This window comes from Phocoena sinus, chromosome 12 (assembly GCF_008692025.1).
Source record: "Phocoena sinus isolate mPhoSin1 chromosome 12, mPhoSin1.pri, whole genome shotgun sequence".
Lineage (NCBI taxonomy): Eukaryota > Metazoa > Chordata > Mammalia > Artiodactyla > Phocoenidae > Phocoena > Phocoena sinus.
This window is the reverse complement of record NC_045774.1, coordinates 37,144,582-37,168,775: the sequence shown is the minus strand read 5'-3', so window position 1 is coordinate 37,168,775 and position 24,194 is coordinate 37,144,582. Positions and strand designations below refer to the sequence as shown.

The 24,194-nt window shown below is 38.7% G+C and overlaps 1 protein-coding gene across 1 annotated transcript in view; it reads left to right on the top strand.

Moving 5' to 3' along the window:
- NKAIN2 (sodium/potassium transporting ATPase interacting 2) overlaps nt 1-24,194 on the top strand; it is a 1,007,037-nt gene that overhangs the window by 952,166 nt on the left and 30,677 nt on the right. The gene's annotated exons all lie outside the window — the stretch shown is intronic.

Here is a 24,194-nt window from a genome sequence, read left to right as displayed (position 1 = left end):
CCTTTAAACATATGAAAGCACCAAGTTTTAAAGTTTAAAATGCCTACCTCCATCCTGCAATATGATGTTGGTATTGCCTGTGCCTAGGGCAACCTCAGCCCTCCTCCCCCTGGGCTCTCTCAGCTTCTCTCTTGCCAGACATTCTTCCCCCAGGGAATTTCTTGCTTCCTGCTTGTTGGTCTCCATTCACACTCTCAAACTCATTTTAGTCTTTCTGAGAAAAGAGGTGATAAAACTTCACTAATCTCTTAGCAAAATTCCAGCTGTATATCTATGAACGGTGTGCTGATAAACACCTTAAAATCCCACCCCATTTCCCTACAGAATTGGACCTCCTGGAATGAGGTATTAGGGGGTTGGCTTCCATTTTTCAAGATGACAATATCTTTTATTTTAACTGCCTCTGCATGTCATCCATTTCAAAATTTCACTGTGTAATTTACACATTTTAATTTCCTTTCTTCTCTTCCTTTTATTTTATTTCCCCTTTTCTTTTTACTGCCTAAAATCTGCCTTCACTTGTTAACCGCTCTCTGATTCATTATTTCATCTCTTCTCACCTTGATCTCAGGTGGCCTCACCCTGCAGCGGCTTGAAGCAGGGCTTCCGTTCAAGGCCAGTGATTGAGGTCGGGTCGCGGCGGTGAGAGCACCGAATCCTAGCCACTAGACCAGGGGTCAGCGACAAGGCCCTGGCCCTATGGCTTTGCAGAAAAAGAATTCCCACAAAGACGGAAAGTAGTGAAACAAGTGAAGTATTTATTAGGAGAAAAGAATACAGTACATGTGGATAGACACGTGGGCAGGCTGAGACAGAGAGTCACACCCTCGTGGCAGTTTGAATCAACTTATATGGGGCATTTCTTCCAGGTTTCCTTTGGCCAGTCATTTTGGTTTGCCTGGTTCAAAGTCCGTATTTTGTGTATCTCAGGATTTTCCCATGTGTGTGCACATCTATCTCTTAGCCAAGATGGATTCTACTGAAGAGGCCTGTGGGTAGTGAGCATCAGTTGGCATCGGTTAGCATCACTCCCCTTTTGACCTCCAAGGAGTCCTTCTGCGCATGTGTAGTCGGGGAGGTCTCCTGACTTCAAGAATGAGAAATATGTGGTCTCTTACCTTCTATATGGGCAGGGCCTGGCCTCCTCTCTCAATTGTCCTGTTATTCCCGTCTTGGAGTATCAGTCCACAGGGAAAAACTCTGTTTGCCCTGGAGGCCCATCTATCTCCTGCCTCAACCTGACTGTTTTAAATCCACCAGAGGCTACTTAAAAGACTATTAAACCTCCAGAGGACTGATACTGATTGGTACTCTCTCATTAGCCCAACGATTCTCACTTGTTTTCTATCTGATGCCCTCAGTGGGGCTTTCTTTCCACCACTCACACACTGTGTCATCCCTATGACTAAAATAATGCAAAAAAAAAAAAAAACTTATCCACAGTTCTTCTTCCTTTTGCCACACCAGGAGAATCACTAAGTTTTGAAGAAAACAGAACAAAAGGAAATCTAGGAATGGCTCTCCTCATCATGAGTTAGTTAGCAGCTGCTGGTTATTCCATGTTTCAGGTTTTATAACTTTTTGGAAACCGTCCACGGCTTCCCTGAAGATCCTGGCTCCATGAGCATGTCCAACAGCCCTCGCTTCTAATTTCATCCCGAAATAACAGAAAAATAGCGTTGTGCAAGGCAGCTTCCTCACTATAAGGCATTTTAAAGAACCTGTACCTTTAAAGTAGCTCAAAAAGTGGTATGATATGCTTTATCTAGTTTAGGCTATGTTTAAACTACAATTCGAAGCTACAAGGGGCTCTGAACCAAGATGGCGGAGTAGAAGGACGTGCTCTCACTCCCTCTTGCAAGAACACCAGAATCACAACTACCTGCTGGACAATCATCGACAGGAAGACAGTGGAACTCACCAAAAAAGACACCCCACATCCAAAGACAAAGAAGAAGCCACAATGAGATGGTAGGAGGGGCACAATCACAGTAAAATCAAATCCCATAACTGCTGTATGGGTGACTCACAGACTGGAGAACACTTATACCACAGAAGTCCACCCACTGGAGTGAAGGTTCTGAGCCCCACGTCAGGCTTCCCAACCTGGGGGTCCGGCAACTGGAGGAGGAATTCATAGAGAATCAGACTTTGATGACTAGTGGGATTTGATTGCAGGACTTCGACAGGACTGGGGGAAACAGAGACTCCACTCTTGGAGGGCACACACAAAGTAGTGTGCGCATTGGGACCCAGGGGAAGGAGCAGTGACCCTGGGGGAGATTGAACCAGACCTACCTGCTAGTGTTGGAGGGTCCCCTGCAGAGGCAGGCAGTGGCTGTGGCTCGCCGTAGGGATGAGGACACTGGCCGCAGAAGTTCTGGGAAGTACTCCTTGGTGTGAGTCCTCCCAGAGTCCACCATTAGCCCCACCAAAGAGCCCAGGTAGGCTCCAGTGTTGGGTTGCCTCAGGCCAAACAACCAACAGGGAGGGAACGCAGTCCCACCCATCAGCAGTCAAGCAGATTAAACTTTTACTGAGCTCTGCCAACCAGAGCAACAGTCAGCTCTACCTACCACCAGTCCCTCACATCAGGAAACTTGCACAAGCCTCCTAGATAGCCCGATCCACCAGAGGGCAGACAGCAGAAGCAAGAAGAACTACAATCCTGCAGCCTGTGGAACAAAAACCACATTCACAGAAAGAAAGACAAGATGAAAAGGCAGAGGGCTATGTACCAGATGAAGGAACAAGATAGAACCCAGGAAAAACAACTAAATGAAGTGGAGATAGGCAACCTTCCAGAAAAAGAATTCAGAATAATAATAGTGAAGATGATCCAGGACCTCGGGAAAAAAATGGAGGCAAACATCAAGAAAATGCAAGAAATGTTTAACAAAGATCTAGAAGAATTTAAGAACAAACAAACAATAACTGAAATGAAAACAACACTAGAAGGATTCAATAGCAGAATAACTGAGGCAGAATGGATAAGTGACCTGGAAGACAGAATGGTGGACTTCACTGCTGAGGAACAGAATACAGAAAAAAGAATGAAAAGAAATGAAGACAGCCTAAGAGAACTCTGGGACAACATTAAAAGCAACAACATTCACATTACAGGGGTGCCAGATGGAGAAGAGAGAGAGAAAGGGCCCGGGAAAATATCTGAAGAGATTATAGTCGAAAAGTTCCCTAACATGGGAAAGGAAATAGCCACCCAAGTCCAGGAAGTGCAGAGAGTCCCATACAGGATAAACCCAAGGACAAACACGCCAGGCCACAAATTGGCAAAAATTAAAGACAAAGAAAAATTACTGAAAGCAGCAAGGGAAAAATGACAAATAACATACAAGGGAACTACCATAAGGTTAACAGCTGATTTTTCAGCAGAAACTCTACAAGCCAGAAGGGAGTGGCATGATATACTTAAAGTGATGGAAGGGAAGAACCTACAACCAAGATTATTCTACCCAGCAGGGATCTCATTCAGATTCGATGGAGAAATCAAAAGCTTTACAGACAAGAAAAAGCTAAGACAATGCAGCACCACCAAACCAGCTCTACAACAAATGCTAAAGGAACTTCTCTAAGTGGGAAACACAAGAGAAGAAAAGGACCTACCAAAACAAACCCAAAACAATTAAGAAAATGGTCATAGTAACATACATATCAATAATTACCTTAAACATGAATGGATTAAATGCTCCAACCAAAAGACACAAGCTTGCTGAATGGATACAAAAACAAGACCCATCTATATGCTGTCTACAAGAGACCCACTTCAGACCTAGGGAAACATACAGACTGAAAGTGAAGGGATAGAAAAACATATTCCATGCAAATGGAAATCAAAAGGAAGTTGGAGTAGCAATACACATATCAGATAAAATAGACTTTAAAATAAATAATGTTACAAGAGAAAAGGAAGGACACTACGTAATGATCAAGGGATCAATCCAAGAAGAAGATATAACAATTACAAACATATATGCACCCAACACAGGAGCACCTCAATACATAAGGCAAATGCTAACAGCTATAAAAGAGGAAATCGACAGTAACACAATAATAGTGGGGGACTTTAACACCTCACTTACACCAATGGACAGATCACCCAAAATGAAAATAAATAAAGAAACGGAAGCTTTAAATGACACAATAGACCAGATAGATTTAATTGATAGTTATAGGACATTCCATCCAAACACAGCAGATTACACTTTCTTCTCAAGTGCACATGGAACATTCTCCAGGATAGATCACATCTTGCATCACAAATCAAGCCTCAGTAAATTTAAGAAAATTGAAATCATACAAAGCATCTTTTCTGACCACAACGCTATAAGGTTAGAAATGAATTACAGGGAAAAAAAAGTAAAAAAACACAAACACGTTGAGGCTAACAATACATTACTAAGTAACCAAGAGATCACTGAAGAAATCAAAGAGGAAATCAAAAAATACCTAGAGACAACATGACGATCAAAAACCTATCAGAGGCAGCAAAAGCTGTTCTAAGAAGGAAGTTTATAGCTATACAGGCCTACGTCAAGAAACAAGAAAAACCTCAAATAAACAATCTAACTTTACACCTGAAGGAACTACAGAAAGAAGAAGAAACAAAACCCAAAGTTAGCAGAAGGAAAGAAATCATAAAGATCAGAGCAGAAATAAATGAAATAGAAACAAAGAAAACAATAGCAAAGATCAACAAAACTAAAAGCTGGTTCTTTGAGAAGATAAACAAAACTGATAAACCATTAGCCAGATTCATCAAGAAAAAGAGGGAGAGGACTCAAATCAATAAAATGAGAAATGAAAAAGGACAAGTTACAACAGACACCGCAGAAATACAAGGCATCCTAAGAGACTACTACAAGCAACTCTATGCCAATAAAATGGACAACCTGGAAGAAATGGACAAATTCTTAGAAAGGTATAACCTTCCAAGACTGAACCAGGAAGAAATAGAAAATATGAACAGACCAATCACAAGTAATTAAATTAAAACTGTGATTAAAAATCTTCAGACAAAAGTCCAGGACCACATGGCTTCACAGGTGAATTCTATCAAGCACTTAGAGAAGAGCTAACACCCATCCTTCTCAAACTCTTCCCAAAAATTGCAGAGGAATGAACAGTCCCAAAGTCATTCTATGAGGCCACTATCACCCTGATACCAAAACCAGACAAAGATACTAAGAAAAAAGAAAATTACAGACCAATATCACTGATGAATATAGATTCAAAAATCCTCAACAAAATACTGGCAAACAGAATCCAACAACACATTAAAAGGATCATACACCATGATCAAGTGGGATTTATCCCAGGGATGAAAGGACTCTTCAATATATGCAAATCAATCAATGTGATACACCGTATTAACAAACTGAAGGAGAAAAACCATATGATCATCTCAATAGATGCAGAAAAAGCTTTTGACAAAATTCAACACCCATATATGATAAAAACTCTCCAGAAAGTGGGCAAAGAGGGAACCTACGTCAACATAATAAAGGCCATATATGACAAAGCCACAGCAAACATCATTCTCAATGGTGAGAAACTGAAAGCATTTCCTCTAATATCAGGAACAAGACAAGGATGTCCACTCTCACCACTATCACTCAACATAGTTTTGGAAGTCCTAGCCTCGGCAATCAGAGAAGAAAAAGAAATAAAAGGAATACAAATTGGAAAAGAAGAAGTAAAACTGTCACTGTTTGCAGATGACATGATACTATAAATACAGAATCCTAAAGATGCCACCAGAAAACTACTAATCAATGAATTTGGTAAAGTTTCAGGAAACACAATTAATGCACAGAAATCTCTTGCATTCCTATACACTAATAATGAAAAATCTGAAAGAGAAATTAAGGAAACACTCCCATTTACCACTGCAACAAAAAGAATAAAATACCTAGGAATAAACCTACCTAGGGAGACAAAAGACCTGTATGCAGAAAACTATAAGACACTGATGAAAGAAATTAAAGATGATACCAACAGATGGAGATACACCATGTTCTTGGATTGGAAGAATCAATATTGTGAAAATAACTATACTACCCAAAGCAATCTACAGATTCAATGCAATCCCTATAAAATTACCAATGGCATTTTTTATGGAACTAGAACAAAAACTCGTAAAATTTGTATGGAGACACAAAAGACCCCGAATAGCCAAAGCAGTCTTGAGGGAAAAAAATGGAGCTGGAGGAATCAGACTCCCTGACTTCAGACTATACTACAAAGCTACAGTAATCAAGACAGTATGGTACTGGCACAGAAACAGAAACATGGAACAAGATAGAAAGCCCAAAGTTAAACCCACACACCTATGGCCAACTAATCTACGACAAAGGAGGCAAGGATATACAATGGAGAAAAGACTGTCCCTTCAATAAGTGGTGCTGGGACAACTGGACAGCTACATGTAAAAGAATGAAATTAGAACACTCCCTAACACCATACACAAAAATAAACTCAAAATGGATTAGAGACCTAAGTGTAAGACCAGACACTATAAAACTCTTAGAGGAAAACATAGGAAGAACACTCTTTGACATAAATCACAGCAAGATCTTTTTTGACCCACCTCCTAGAGTAATGGAAATAAAAACAAAAATAGGGCTTCCCTGGTGGCATAGTAGTTGAGAGTCCGCCTGCTGATGCAAGGGACACGGGTTCGTGTCCCGGTCCGGGAAGATCCCACATGCCACGGAGCAGCTGGGCCCGTAAGCCATGGCTGCTGAGCCTGCGCGTCCGGAGCCTGTGCTCCACAACGGGAGAGGCCACCACAGTGAGAGGCCCATATACCGCAAAAAACAAACAAACAAAAATAAAAAAAAAAAAATCAAAAACAAACAAATGGAAGAAAATATTTGCAAATGAATCAATGGACAAAGAATCTCCAAAATATACAAACAGCTCATGCAGCTCAATATTAAAAAAACAAACAGCCCAATCCAAAAATGGGCAGAAGACCTAAATAGACATTTCTCCAAAGAAGACATACAGATGGCCAAGAAGCACATGAAAAGCTGCTCAACCTCACTAATTATTAGAGAAATGCAACTCAAAACTACAATGAGGTATCACCTCACATCAGTTAGAATGGGAGTCATCAGAAAATCTACAAACAACAAATGCTGGAGAGGGTGTGGAGCAAAGGGAACCCTCTTGCACTACTGGTGGGAATGTAACTTGATACAGCCACTATGGAGAACAGTATGGAGGTTCCTTAAAAAACTAAAAATAAAATTACCATGTGATCCAGCAATCCCACTACTGGGCATATTCCCAGAGAAAACCGTCATTCAAAAAGACACATGCACCCCAATGTGCATTGCAGCACTATTTACAACACTCAGGTCATGGAAGCAACCTAAATGCCCATTGACAGACAAATGGATAAAGAAGTTGTGGTACATATATACAATGGAATATTACTCAGCCATAAAAAGGAACGACATTGGGTCATTTGTTGAGACATGGATGGATCTAGAGACTGTCATACACAGTGAAGTAAGTCAGAAAAACAAATATCATAGATTAACGCATATATGTGGAACCTAGAAAAATGGTACAGATGAACCAGTTTCCAGGGCAGAAATTGAGACACAGGTGTAGAGAACAAACATATGGACACCAAGGGGGGAAAGTGGCGGGTGTGTGTGTGTGTGTGTGTGTGTGATGAATTGGGTGATTGGGATTGACATGTATACACTGATGTGTATAAAATGGATGACTAATAAGAACTTGCTGTATAAAAACATAAATAAAATAAAATTTAAAAATTAAGAAAAAGATTTAAAAAATAAAATAAGCTACAAGGATATGTTGCACAACACAGGGAATAGAGGCTATATTTTATAAGAACTATAAATGGAGCAAAACCTTTAAAAATTGTGAATCATTATATTGCACACCAGTAACTTATATGATATTGCACACCAAAAATTGATTAATTAATTAATTTAATTAAATACAGTTCGAAATTGTTTATAGAAGGATTAAGTGAAGATTTGCAAAAGGTGTGAAATTTATCAAAGAATCCATGCCAGTAATTCCATTCTGAATATGTCCTAAAGAAATAATTCGATAACTTAACCAACCATGTTTTAATAGATGTCTCTAATAGAAAAAAATGAAAACTACCTGAAAATGTTAGGGGATTGAGTGAATTATACTGATCTATGTAATGGAATAAATATAACCATTATCAAAAAATGGTCCAGAGTTCTATTTATTGTCATTGAAAGACTTTCATGACATTTTTGTTAGCGGCAAGAGTGGGCCTCAAGCAGCATGTATAATATGATGGTATTTAACATTTTTCAAAACTTTGGGTTTATATGTATATTATAGATACATTTTATTAGATGGATAGATAGAAGGTGGGTAGATAGATAGGATAGGATAGACAAGTGTTAAAATTACAATTAATTTCTATTTTTCTTTCTCTAGTTTTATTTAGTGAGCATAGCTTAATTTTGAACTTACTGAAATTTAAATCCAAATTTTGAAAAGAAGGGATCGTCTCATAAAGTAAGGACCCCCAAACAAAGACTTGAGGGGATGACTTCTAAGCTGACTTTTGAAGAAACACCAACAGGAAGAGTTCTCATTTGAATACAACAGAATACAAGGAAAAGCAGGGCCAGGGGCTGTTACATGTTGGGGGAGCTGTGAGAGAGTGGTGTTTATGAACAACTGCAAGGAGTTTGGTGTGGCTACAACATACAGTGCAAAGGAAATCAAGCTGGTGTTGACAGGCAGAAGGCAAATCTTGAAGTACCATATACGCCAGGTGAAAGAGTTTGAATTTTGTCCTGAAGGAACGTGAAAGGCTTTTTAAAGGAAGACTAACACGTTAGGATTGCATTTGTAGAAAGATCACTCTGGCAGCAGTGTGGAAAATGAATTGGCAACCTATTACAGTAAACTCTGCAAGAAATGGCAAGGACCCAGACTAAAGCAGTGGCAATGTGCTCGGAAAAAAGAGAACCGAGTTTACAGATCCTTAGCAAGCTGAAACTCCGGACTTAGTAGAGTGCCGGCAAGGGTGCAGGTGTCAGTGATAAAGTGTGAAACTCAGGCCAATGCAACGGAATAGATAACAGTGCTATTTGCTGAGACAGGGAGCAAGAGAGGAGGGCCAGAGTAAAAGGCAAAGAGGACTCGGTGCTAAACGAGATGCATATGAGTTGCTCCTAGCTCATCCCAGTGCAGCATGGGCTGCTGCACATTAGAGTCTGAAGTACTGGAGGTGAGCAGCAGATGTGAATTTGGAATCTTCTTCCTATTTGCAGCCACTTATCTGAAGGATTTATTCTATACTTGTTTCTTCACATGACTTTCATTCCACAACCCAGAGCAATCAGGCTTTCAACTTCTCTATGTATAATACTGTTCTCCTTAAAATTATATCCAAAGTCCACAGACAGTACACGTTGTGAGAGTGATTACAGAAGTGTGTGAAGTGGGAAGCAAAGAAGGCCCAGAAGGCGACTTTGGAATCATATTTACCTAATGTTCTGTTGAAAGAAAAAGAACCCAGAAAGGAGACAGAAGTTTATCAATAGAGGGGAGAAAAACGGGAAGAGACTACTGTCACTAAGGTGAAAGGATGTGAGATTTTCAAGACACTGGCGTTTTTCAGTGGTATTGGAACTGAAGCCAAGTTGAGTAATCATAATTTGTCCATGACAAATATTAAATATTATCCATGGACTTAGGATCCTGAAAAGTCATTGGATATCATCTTAGTGAGAAGAGTTTTACTGTAGAGGAGAAGATGCAAGCCTGATTTCTCTGGGTTGTGGGATGAAAGACATGAAGAGCAAGTATAGAATAATCCTTCAAAACCTGGCTGCATATGGGAAGGAGAGATAGACAGAAAGACATAGGTCAATTGAAGGCTTTTTATAATTTCAGTGGCTTTTTCCTGAGAGGAAAAAAAAAACAGTAGAGTGGGAACATTTAAGGGTAGAGGTGGAGGTAAAGTAGGTGATGAAGGAAGGAAGCAGGAGGATGCAGCATCTAAACCACAGTGAAGGGATCAACTATGGCCCAGAGGATGAAGACTCCACCCTTAGAAATGGGATCGTAGGCTTTCAGGATGGATAGGGATGGAGGTAAACCTGAATATGGAAGAAATTTTGTGGAATTTTCTCAAAGTAGGATACCAGGACCAAATTACAACTTACATTCAGTTTCACCAAGAGGAACCAGACCCAGCAACTTCTACCTAGATCATGAGTGACAAAATAACCCAGGTCAACCACACAACTAACTTTAGAAATGGAATAAAAAGGACTTGTCCATGTATCAGATGAAATTACTCTGGAAAAAACAGAGCAGGGTTAGAGGTATTGAGAGTGCCAAGGAAGGTGCAATTTAAAATAGACAGTCAAGATCAAAAGGTAACATTGAGAAGGTGATATCTGAACAAAACTCGCAAGAGGAACAGAGAGAATCTCCAATGCCTAAAGGCTACAGTTGGCCTGTTTACTCAAGTAATAGCAAGAAAGTTCATGGTGGCAAGAGAACAGTGAGCAAGGGGAGGAAGAGGAAAGGATCAGATCAGAGAGGTAATGTGGAAAGGATTATGCCACGTTTGGGCCCTACTGTAATGACTTTGGCCTTTACTCTGAGCAAACTGGAGAGCCAGGGAGGGTTTTGGTCAAAGAAGGGACATGATCCGACTTACATTCTTAAGTGGTCACACTGGCTGCTATGTTGCAAGTAAATTATGAGTGGAAGTGGGAAGATGAATTAGGAGACTATTACAGCAATCCAGGTGGGAGAAATGGCAACTTGGAGCTGGGAGACAACAGAGGTTAAAAGTGATCAGATTCTAGATATTCTTTAGAGGCAAATCCTACAGTATTTCCTAACAGATTTGTTCTATTGTGTGACAGAAGAGTCCAGGAGGTCTCCACTGGCTTTGGGATTTAACATGTAAAAGGATGGCATTGTCATCTCCTGAAACAGAAAGACTGTGGGTAAACTCAGGTATTAGAGAGAAGAGCAGGAACTTAGTTTGGGGCATGGAAGTTTGCAGGGTCTACTAGGACACCGAAGGGGAGATGCCTGGGGTGCAGTTGGAAAGAAAAGTACAGAGCTCCAGAAATTCTGTCAAGGAATTTGATGATTATTTTAAAAAGTACATTTCCCAACTCTTGATGGAACAGAAAATTTTCATTTCCTGATCTCTCATTCTTAATACTCCCACTACACTTGGGCAGAGCATGTGGAAAGGACTCAGTCTATATTTTATAAGCAAGTGATTTGAGCACTTTTCACTTCCATGAAGAGAAAATGTTTCATCTCTTTTAACTGCAGGATTTGGGAATATTAAGTGTTCAATGGATTGAGCCGTAAAGGTGAGAGCAAGTATTTGACAGTTTTTGAGACAGGCAAAAACTCAGAAGTGAGTTCTGCATCTGCCAATTTTCCAGGAGACTAATTGGGCCAAGTCACCCTGAACCTTCTTTTGCAGCTTTCTTGGTATGAAGCCAGCCTTTCATCTCCTCAAAGGAACTTCTATTTTTCACCCATTGGATTAATGGCTCAAATAAGAAATTGATACAGATTTTTTTTTAAAAAACCTACATTATAAATTGAGCTCAACTCCAAACAATATATTCAAGTTCTAAAGTATTTAAGAAACTTTGACCACCCAGGAAACAATATGTTAATTTTGTTTGTTTAATCCCATTTTGTTCCCCGCCCCCCAAAAAACTCTTTGAACAGGATATAGTTGTTTACAGGTAGAACTTCGCAATTTATCATGAAAAATGTATTATCATTCCATATGAATATAAACAGATATTCTCTCTGAAGTGGGAAAGTGCTCATAGCTTCAATCATTCATTCATCTTGAGCATCTTACCATCTAAGCTAAGCTAACACTGTGAGAAACCAAGCTGTATCAGTTGAAGTTATTGCAATGGGCAGCTTCAGAACACTCTTGACACTGGTTTAACTGAAATAAAGATTTTTTTTCCTTTTACTATCCTGAACATTTCTGTTCTCTTAGAAAGGTCAAGCTGCTGAAATACTGAGAGTATCCAAAGAGTCAAGGCCAAGAGGACCAAAAAAGAAATCTGAAGTGGTCCAGCCTGGGAAGATTCAGTAACCAACGTGAAAGTGCCCCACTTGCTGTGCCAGCTTCAATACTCTGCTCCTTTTGACTAAAGCTGGCATCTCTGGCAGGAAAGAAAATCAAATCTCATCCTCCTGAGTCCATCTGCAGTTTGGTTTGGGGGAATTTTTGTTCTGAGACAATGCACAGAGATCTCTGTTCACAATCAGACCACCCTGTGAGAAATGACTAAACCTAACTTTTCCTTCATTGTTCATTAAGCCTCCACAGATATATTTGCAAAACTATGGACTTTATATTTCTACCCAATAGTATAGCATTGGATTTTTTCTGAGAATGCCAGTGTCCTGGGGTTTACTGCAGACTATACTCGATTTTTACCGGACACACCATACTTGAGACATTACTGAGTTTGAAACAGAGCTGCAATTCTAGGCTAGAAGAACTGAGAACAGGAAGTAGACTGTTTTACCTCTCTTCTTCATCCACCCTCCAATCACTCAATACACCCCCTTAGAGTAGGAAAAGAAATCATAGCCACAGGAAGGCAGTGGAAAAGTACACCATCCCTCCAGTCCTTTTTTCTACCTTTCAAGTAGTGTGTGATGTGTGTGTGTGTCTGTCTGTGTGTGTCTGTTTCCCTTGCCTTCCAAATAGTATAAGCTCCTGTGGGTGTGGCTGTGCATTTTATTCCTACGATAGCCTCGTATTCCTTAGCACTTCTGCTTTAATAAAGCCTGAACTGTGTTATTATACAATGTAATTCTTTTAAACATCTTTCTATTATACCATATTTTCTAATAGATAAAACTGTGTTTTTAAAAAGAATTTCTCCAATAACTGAGTCCCAAACTTCAAACCACAGGAACTCTATATCAATAATTATTCATGTATGTTTGTGTCCAGTATTTTTTTCTCAGTTACTTTACCTTTAGGAAATTTAAGTTTCCTTTTTTCTACTGCTGGGTGTCTATATTTCATCTTCATCATAGTTTATTTCATCTTACATGTAGATATGAAACTTAGATTAGAGGCTTAGGTGTTCGGCCTATTAATTGTGACTAAGAAACAGAAAAGTTGATTTGAGCCTGAAATTTTTACCTCTGCAAAATAAGATGTAATCAAGGAAATATATTACCGTGTGATCAGATTTTTTTAATTGCCTAAGGATTTAAATAAGAAAATGTATTCCCTTTAATTCAAGTTTTTAATAAATAATGTCAAAGGCCAGAAAGGCTTTTTGATACTTACTTGTGCTTACTTTCCTAACCAGCTGCATTTCAAGGGACTAATTTTAGTTCATGAAATGGCTATTCTAAAAAGGCATAGTGCCAAGGAGAATGCAGTCTTTAGTGTCCTGGGTTGGAATGGCGGCATAGAATAGTGGTTAAAAGCATGTATTCTGGAGCTAGCCAGCTAGGATTAGAATCCCAGCCCTATGGCTTGATAGCAGGTGACTTCAAAAAGTCATCTATCTTCTCTATACCCAAATTATTCACCTACAAAGGGAGTGTAATAATTATACCTACCTCATAAGAAGATTGTGAGTAAAAGAGTTTGTGTATGAACATAATAAAATGCTAATTTTAGCATTTACTAATACCGTCAGATTGAATATGTTCATCAGAGACGAGGAACAGCAAAGTCTACCTGCTTTTCAGGAAGGTGTAAAGACTGAGTACGGTATACCACTGGGACAGTGAAGGTGCAAATAATTGAAATCAGCTATCTGAACAAAGGTATTTAGAAGGAATTACACTTAGTCACAAACAAATTCTAGGTGGGGACATAAGAATTGGAGGGGGGAAATTAGGTGTAGAAAAACATCTCCATTTAACTGTCTGAATTTTAGAAAACTGATCTGCAGAAGCAGATGGAGACTAATTTTAGAACTCAGTCAACCTTCATAAAAGACCATGAAAATCAACAGAATGCCATCGCTTACCATTCTTGCTCTCCTCAGACCCTCCTCAGAATGTCTCCTCAGACGTTCATATACACACGTGCACGGGCACTCATACACCCGTGCACAGCAGTAACGCGGTTTCAACAACTTTGAAGCCATTAAGGTGAGATGAGAAGGTAGTCATCAAGCCTCACTTTCCTGGGAGCACACTGATAATGACAGCACCTTTAAAGGTAGGAAGAAAGCAGACTGCTCTTTCTCTCCCTGAGCTGACGCTGTGGCTACGAAGAGCGTGCTCCTTTGTGTATGTTCAAATATAATAAATAATATAATGGAATGAAAAATATATTTTCCCAGATTAGGGGCAAAAAACTACAAGTCAGTTTAAATATGAATATGCTGAATTAAAGAAACAAAAACATGGTTCTTACAACATCTGGATCATAATTTCTAAATAATGAATTTTTTAAAAATCCCTGCATGGGGGCCATTCTCAGCAGTTTTTTTTTTTCCTCGTATCTTTACAAACTTATCAAACCCTCTTTTTTCTCCTCTTTTGTTTTCTCTTCCCTATTGTTCCTTTAATGAAGTTATCAATGTTGTACTCTCTCTGATAATTTTTGACAAGTGTATAATGAGAAAGCTTTAATGATATAATAAATAGAGGGAGAAAATAAGAACTCGTAATCCAAATAGAATTAGTTTAATATAAATATAGGAAGATTTAGAGCTCAGAAATATGAATGATATTTACTAATAAAGAATAAGTAAATACCTTTTAAAGGACTTTTAAAATTTGGGGAGATAGAAACAATTCTAATCCGTATGTCTAAACTTCAATTTTAAAAGGTGTTTCCATAAAAGTCTCTAAATTAGATGACAGTTCTCAACTTCTACATCCTTACAGTTAGAAAAGGTGGGGAGCAGAAACAGAAACCACTTGAGACAATCAATACGTCTGGGAACAAAAAAATAAAAAGACCTCCTTCCTTTTCGAGGAGGATGGTTGAATAGAATCTGAGTCTGATGAACAATTAGAGATGATGTGAATGATTAAATCATAGGGTATTTCTCCTAAGAGCTCAAAGTACATTCATAATTGTGACTTCATTTATCTTCACATTGACCTGTAAACTATATGAAACATAACTTCCTGTCACTATTTAATCAGGAAATCCTAAAGTATAATTATTCAAATTAGTCCAAGATACAAGATTGGAACTAGATGGAAATAGAAACTAGTTAATCTTTGAGAGCTTACTAAGTGCTAGGCATTATGCTTATTCATTTGCCAGTGAAAGCCTTCCATCTACTGTGATCGGCTTGTTCTTTGGGATTAAAAAATAGTCCAAATTCCCATCCCATACACATTGTATTCTGCAGTATCACTGGGAGAATCTTAGGGCCTTTCTTGACACCCCTGACTCCACTCTTTTAACTGGATTCTCAATTGTCTCCTTACATCTCATCTTTGTACATTGTTATCTTGATTCCTTTAGTTCCCCAAAGGACTGCTAATGTAAGAACGCATAGCGAAACTTTACTGAAGTTTAGGGTATAATGAGATACTGGGAAGATGATCACATTGTAGAAACATACCAAAAATTAAAGATAAAAGTTGGATACTAGCAATCTATATTCTTGAAGAAACCACTGTTTATTCTCCCTGCTAATTGTTTCCAGAGGCCCAGACCACTTCCATTCAGCCAGGTTCCTACCCAGCAATCCCACTAGTAGGTATTTCTTTAAGATAAAGGAAAATGTATATTCACAAAAAGATCTGTAGAAAATGTTTAGGGCAGCTTTAATCAGAGTGCCCCAAACATGGAGGCAACCCTAATTTCCTTCAACAGGTTAATTGATAAGTAAATTGTGGTATCATGGGAGATTTTTGCTGTAATGGTAACCCATTCATTTTGACACTGAGATGATAGCAAAAATAATACAGAGACTTGAAAAGTTCAGCCTACTATTACTGCTCTGGGAATCTGCCACATCAGTATGAACAAGCCAGATTTCCCTGATAGATGATTAAATATGTGAGACTACAAATATGTGGTACATTTGTCCTTATCACGTCAACTAACAATCAGCCAACCCCAAGGAAAAGAGCTGCCTAGATGATTAACGATCAACCAAGTCTAGCAAAAGAACTGCCCATCTGAACTCAACCCAAATTGCCAAACCACAGGACAATGAGCAAAAAATGAATGTTTTTTTCAAACCCTAAATTTTGGGGTGGTTTGTTATGTAGCAAAAGTTAACCAATATATGAATATTCATACAATGGAATGCTGGTTGAAAATAAAACATTAAATTACTGATACATGCAATACCTTGGATTAATCCCAAAAATAGTATGCTCAGTGGAAGAAGCCACACACAAAGCATTATGATTCTATTTATATGAAGTCAAGACCCAGCAAAATTATTATATGGCTACTGAATTGCAAACACTGGTTGCCTGGTGGGTGGGGTGGGAATGGGAGGAATGGTGACAAGACAGGGGCAAGAGGGATCTTTCTGGGATCATAGAAATATTCATGGGGAGTCTTGAGAATCCTCATAGCTGAGTTTAAGAGTTAATAGGCCAAAAAAGAATTCTGATAATATTAATTAAGTTGTATAATATAGGTATTTAACCGGGTGCTATATGAGTACAGAGCAGAGAGTACCTATCTGTGCCTTTTGATATTTGGGAAATACTTCCCTGAAAAGTAGTCTTGAAGTAGCCCATGCTGCATGTAGGCACTCACTATATGGTGTTCAATTTTATTTGTTGGATAGGAAAATGCCATATTCAAAAGCATGAAGGTATCAAACTGTATGTCATATATATGGGGGTAACTACCTGGAGATTTAATATGGAAGACTAAAGGGGAGCCACAAGAGTTGGGGCTGGAAGGATAACCTTGGGCCAAATCACACATGTTCCTGAATGCTTTGGTATCAATTCTTTATCATATGAGCAAGGAGAGCCATTGATTAGATTTTCAGGCTCTTGGAACCACACGGCCCCTATGACCATCCACCTAATGTGGGGCTTGCCTTGCTCAACAACAGTAAACTGACGGTAATTAGTGGCTCATCCAATATATTCTAATATAAGAAGCCCACTCTGGTGTGTAGAGGCATATATAAACAATTCAGAGGAGGACTATAAAATCATGATGAGTTGGAATCACTGAAAGAGAACTGAAATGGTAATTAAATGGGTGGGAGGAACATTCCAGTTCTTCTACACACCCCAGGCTCCCCACAAGTGGCATTAAACTCCTCCATGGTTTGTCTGATAGCTGAGCCAGTTTTTTTCTTGCTGATTTCCAACCTCTGCTAATCCAAAGCTCAATACTATCCTCTATATTCCAATTTCAACTTGGAAAAGTTGGTGAACTTAATTTTAGGATTTTTCTTTCTGAATATGAATTCACTCAGAGTTTTACAATCTTATGTTCCCTCATGCGACAGTAGTCAGTTTTGCCAGCTGGATAAGTTAACAATACCATGTAAGAGTGAAAAACATAGTATTTCAGGTTTGTAGAACCGGATTCAAGTTCTTACTATCTCTTAATCTTGGAGCATCACTTAATTCCCTCAAGCCTCAGCTTTCTCATTTGTAAATCATGGGTAATATGGAAAATCTCTCCTTGGTTCTGGAAAGAACAGATAGAACAATAGCCATAAAGATGTGAACATATGCCCAGAATATAGTGAACACTTCAAAAATGCTAGCTATTACCTTGAACAGTAATTACTAGTCTTTCCTTTTCTACCTCCCAGGACGTGAGGTGTTCGTTAGATGATTGGTTCTTTGAAGTTTAAACATTGAAAAATGAAAAAGTAAGACACACAAATACAGTTGCAGTTTTTCCTAGTTTATATATTCCCAAGCGGTAACAATTGTGTTACCATTAATTAATGAAATCCCTTTATTCTGAAGTCCTTGACCAGTATCTTTCACCCTCATATTGGCTGTGTGTTATGTAGAAAGGAGATAATCTAGGATTTACGTTGAAAAGAAGATAACTCAGGTAGAAAGGAAGAGAGGAACAGTGAAGAACACCAATCATAGCCAAGTTCTGACTCCAAAGTTATTCAATCCAACTAGATTACCCTGCTGCACATGGATAGAGCTGACGGGTCTTTTAAATGACACTTTAATTCAGTTTTGTGCTTTTTAAAATTGCTTTGGGAAGAAACTGGTCTTCAAATTTGTGTCTTCCACAATCCACATCTTATTCCCCTTGGGGGTTCTTTTCCTGTTAGTACCTTCATTCCCATTCATCTTCCTCTGCCACATGTTACAGAAAGTACTTTGCTTCAGAAGCAAGCTTCACTGAATGCTACATAAAATACCTTTTCATAGAGCGTAAAGCTTATTCCCACAGATGTCATGGTAAAGGGACTGATTACTCTAAGCTTCCTATTTAACTATATTTTCAAAACCTTAATAGTAAGGTTTACTGTAACATTTTGAAGCAACTCTTCTCTCTAGCTGGTAGGCTGATGTTTCCTTTTTAGTTTTGGGGTTTTTTAGTCTTTTTTACTACAGTGAGAGCACTATTCTTGTTGACATCTTTTTTTTTTTTTGCGGTACGCAGGCCTCCCACAACGGGAGTTGTGGCCTCTCCCGTTGCGGAGCACAGGCTCCGGACGCGCAAGCTCAGCGGCCATGGCTCACGGACCCAGCCGCTCCGCGGCATGTGGGATCTTCCCGGACCGGGGCACGAACCCGTGTCCCTTGCATCGGCAGACGGACTCTCAACCACTGCGCCACCAGGGAAACCCAATAATATTTTTATAATGATGAGCTTGTCATTTAACACTTTTTCTGATCCTCATTATCTGCCAAAAGAAGAAACACCTCATGAAGGTTCATCAAAGTTGAATAACATTAACTCTCTTACACCTCCCACCATGTAACCAGTCAGCCTGGACTAAAATTCCGGGCTGTGAGAGGACAGCATATGCCTCCAAGCCATGGGGACATTCCAGCTGGCATCGACAGAGCCAGCAAGGAGTTTGATATCCGACTTGTAGTTTGCCCAGTGAGACTTATGAGTCCCAGCTGTATTTCTTGAGTCAGCTCCTGTTTCTGTAAAGAAACACTTAAATGCAAATCAACTTCTAGTCTGGAAGATGATAACTGGTCAATTCCAGAAAGGTCTCCAGTGGAGTCTAATCTACTTAGTATCCTATTGAAAGGAACGACTTCTGCCTAAACAGAGGCCTTGTGCCCAAACATGTGCAGCAGTATTATTCTAAGAATCCTAGATTCCCCTAGAAATGTGGACCAGACAGAATCTAGAGACCAAAGACAATGTCTTTTTCACCATCGCCCAAATATTAAATGGCCTGCTATATTTCATCAGTTACTTTAACATGGAAAAACAGAATATTTACTAAACTAACATGGGTAGATGTGTTCACTTTGCTCCTTGCTAAATGTTAACTATACAGAAATTATACAGAAATATTATTTATACAGAAAACATATGAATGGACTTACTATTTCCAACTTTTATTTCTAAACAATGATAATTTACTCATTACTTATTTTTTAGATCTCTGAAGGGAAGTGATCACAGAGGTCATGGGGTTTTCAGTGATGTTCCCAGGAAGTAGTCAACCATCAATCTGCATGGGAAATTCTCTATCATCATCATCACCATCCTCACCATGTTTGTAAAGAACTTTCTATGAGCTGGGAAGTTCACTCATCCTATCTCATTTCTCCATCTCCCTTCACAGTGTGGTTACAATTCTGCTGAGTATCTCTCTTCAACTGTGGTACCAGCATTGAACACTGTCAGTATTTTGACTGAGACCAGAAGGAAGTGGGGCTATTCACCTCCCTTGTTCTACACACAGTAATTCTCTTCAGCTAGCCAAGGACCACACTGCTAGTTTAGGCATCCTCCATATAGTTACAGAATTTGATCATCAGATCATTGTTGTTCTTTCCCAAGAATTTTAAAATGACATGCAGAACAGGACTTAGGGTGAGATACCTGAAGCATGCTTATTGAAACTGCCCTCCAGTTCTAAACTGATCTCTTCACTGCGGCTCTTTTCAGAGTCTAAGTCTTTAACCAGATACAGATCCAGTGCATAGTCTCCACGCACATACTATACATTTACATATACATATTCTTACAATGTCATCTTATTCATGATTTCTTGAAATATCATGGTGTGATATGTGCTGAAGCACCAAGTATGTTATATATACCAAATTTTCCTTATCTTCTGATCTAGCACCTTTGAAAAAGAGAGAAATGTTAATATAGTTTTAGCACCTTTTTTAAAAACACAGGTCATTTTTGCAACTAGTATTGCAGTACAATTCTCCTAGTCTCTTCAGAAGAATCTAGCCTTGTACTCTCACTGTCATCTCTAGAACAGCACACTTCCTCCAGTGAAACACACTGAACTCTTTTAACCCTGTATGTTGATGTCGACATACCTAAGATAGGCTAATTTATTTTTGCATGTCTTACTTGTACAACTACTTTTGCTTTAGGATCCCTATTATCTCTGAGCAAAAATTATGCTATTTGTACCATTTGCTCACAAAAGAATCATGTACTTACTTTGTTCAAAGTTGCTACTGGACAGTATTGATTGTTTACATTTTACAGAACACTGTAGCATTTCTCTTTCTCAAGTGCTTCACTATAAATAAATCAGGGTCCCTATTACTTGTGACATGTATACAATCTTAGTTTTATTATCAAACTTAGTTTTATTACCAAAATAGTAGCGTGTTGTTGACAGATCGCTTTTTGCATTTCCCAATCATTTTCTTTTTTTAATTGAGATATAATTGACATATAACATTGTATTCGCTTTAGGTGTATAACATAATGCCAGTTATTTTCAATGAACAATTTTGGTTACAAACTCCCATTATGGGTCCTGTCTCAAAAACTAAAGGTATCTTCTGGCAGTTCTATTGCACTAGATCAGCCATTTATTTGATCACCTCCCAAATGGCAGATGTATAGAATGGTTGAACCACTGCTCTCAGTACAGTTTTTAAAACTAATGGGATATTTAAACTCTGAATGAGGCATTAACCATGATGACATTTGAATTTTATTAGTCGTCTTTTATGCTGCCTGAGTATCTCCTGCTCTTCCAGCTTTACTAATACATTAGACTCATTTGAACCCGGGTAACTCTTTGGTAAGGCTGGCCTGAAGAAATCTACCAGTCTCCAGAGGCCAATTTAGAATGGGAATTACTGGTTAAGCCAGCGTTGGCATGCAGTTCAGTCCATTTCCCAGCCTTAAGAAGATAAGGCAAGTTTGCATGTACGTCTACCTTTATTTAATCTTTTAAAAAGTGTTTAATACGGTCATGCTTGGTGATGCGACACAATACCTAAAGGCTGGTATTAAGATATGTTTCTGATCCTCTGAAAAGCTTTTCTGACTCAGTAGGCTGTGAAAGTTCACAACAGCCCTAAAGGCAATCCTCCATGAGTTATTGTAGATTGATAACTGCACCTGGATTATTTGTAGCAAAGAAAATTTGCAACATGCTCCTTAATAGCCCAGCCATTGGAATAGTTTAGGATAAGAATCACCTGGTGGACAACTGAAATGATACACCAGTCTACATAAAAAATATTTCATATAAAAGACCTTCATTAATAACACTGATATAATCATATTAGAATATTTTGCTAAAGCAATCTTGAAATACGTAAATGGAATAAGATGCAAAAGAGCAAGTAAAATCATTTGCAACTTAAAAGTATATTTTGTGAGCATATAATATCCTTCTGTTCAAATTCATATTACAAAAAGCATGGGCTTATAACATCTGAATTATGAATTCAGAACAAAAATAGATGATTTAAATGAAACACAGAACAAATCTATTTGAGAATGAGACATTTGCAGATAAAAAAAAAAAAATAGTGTTTGCTACCCCATCTCCACCCCAGTCAAAAAAGGAGCGTTGAATAATAATTCTATATTGTATCAGCATAAAAAACTATTGTGAACTTCTATGTTGATCTAAGGGCTCAGAATTAAAATGTGTCTTTGTACTTAAGAAAACAAGTACATCCACCTTGTTTAAATATATTTGCAAATTTAGAAATTATGATAACAATACAAAAAGGTCTTTTAACATAAATGACAGTTGCCTAAATGTAGTATTTTTAAATTCATCTTTTTATTGTGAAATAATTGTAGAAATACATAGAAAATAATTGTGAAATACATAATGCAATTGTATGAAATAATACAGAGAGATCTTGTGTACCCTTTATCCAGTTTTGCCCAATGGTAACATCTTGCAAAACTATAGTACAATATCACTATTAGGATGCCGACAGTGGTGCAGTCAAGAATACTTTGTGTTGCCACATCCACTTCCCTGTGACACCCCACCCTCCCTAGTCCTGGCAACCAGTAATCTGTTCTCCATTTCTCTAGTTTTGTCATGTCAAGAATGTTATTTAAATGGAATCATACAGTATACAACCTTCGGGAATTGGCTTTTTTCACTCAGCATAATTCTATGGAAATTTATACAAGTCGTTGCATGTATCACTAGTCCCTTTCTTGTACTGCTGAGTAGTATTCCATAATACGGATATGCCAGTTTGTTGAACAGCTCACTCAACGAAGGACATCTGGATTGCATCCCGTTTGGGGCTATTATGGATAAAGCTGCTATATGCTTTAGTGTACAGGTTTTTGTGCGAACACATCTTCCTTTCTCTAGCATAAATGGCCAGGAGTGTGTTGCTGGGTTATATTGCAGTTGTGTGTTTAGTTTTTCTAAGAAAACTTCAAACTCTTTTCCAGAGTGGCTATACATAAATATTTCTGTCTTTTTTCTTCCAAGATTTTTGTAGTTGGTCTTCTAAATTTTGACCATCGTGAATCTTGGTATGAATTTCTTTGGGTTTTTCCTGTTTGGGCTTCAATCAGCCTCTTGAATACATAAGTCAAATTTGGAAAATTTGCAGTCACTATTTCTTCGAGTACTTTTTCAGTACTGCTCTTTTTTTCCTTTCCTTTCAGGACTCCAATGACACAAATGTTAGATGTTTTATTATAGTCCTATGGCTGTATGAGGCTCTGTTCATTTTCTTTTTTAGTCTACTTTTTTTCCTCGTGTATATTGGGTAATTTCTATTGTTCTATCTTCAAGTTCACTGATTCAGTCCCGTCTCCTCCATTCTGCAATTGAGTTTTTTTAATTTTGGTTACTGAATTTTTTTTTTCAGTTCTAAATTTTCAGTCTGGTTCTTCTTTATATCTTCTATTTCTTTGATGACACTTTTTTTTTCATTCATTTCAAGTGTGTTCATAACTTCTTGCTGAAGCATTTTTTTTTAACTCTAAAATGTTTGCCAGATAATTCTAACATCTGTCATCCAGCTCTGTGTTAGCTTCCATTGGTTATCTGTTTTCATTCATGTTGAAAACTTTATCCTTACTGATACAGTGAGGAATTTTAAATTGAAACATGGACACTTTGGGTATTATATTATGAGACTCTATATCTTCCTTAAATCTTCTGTTTAGCGGGCTTTCTCTGGCGCTCCTTTGGCAGGGGAAGGAGAGACACTGACTCATTACTTCCGAGCAGGGGTTAGAGGTCCAGATTCCCCACTCAGACTCTATTGATACTCAAGAGAGGAAGGGCTTCTCATTAAGGCTTGGAGACAGTGGAAGTTCCTGCTCTCTACTCAGCCTTCACTGGTACCTCCAGGGTACCAAGGTACCAGGGTACCAGGGAAGGCTAGGAGGGGCAGGAGTGCCTTGTTACTGCTCCCAGCTGGCTTCATCTAACACCACAGGGGCAGGGCATTGACCTCATTACTGCTGGTCATTGGTGAAAGTCCTGATTCTCCACTAAGCCTCCTCTGACACCACCCAGTTGGGAAGGGAGGGGTGCCTTCTTACTACAGAGTGAGGCCAGAAGTCTAGACTCCCTTTGGGGGTCTCTACAGACACTACGGAGGGGGACTTCCTCCTTCCTGGCAGGAATGAAAGTCCAGGCTCCCTGCCTCACTTCTCAGACACCACAACCTGGCCAGGAGGGAAGACCTGGCTCCCTCTTCTTTGTTGCTGTGGCTGGGGAGTGGGGTTACAGTTTTTTCTGTGGCGTTGGCTAAAGAGGGCTATTATTGTCTTAAAT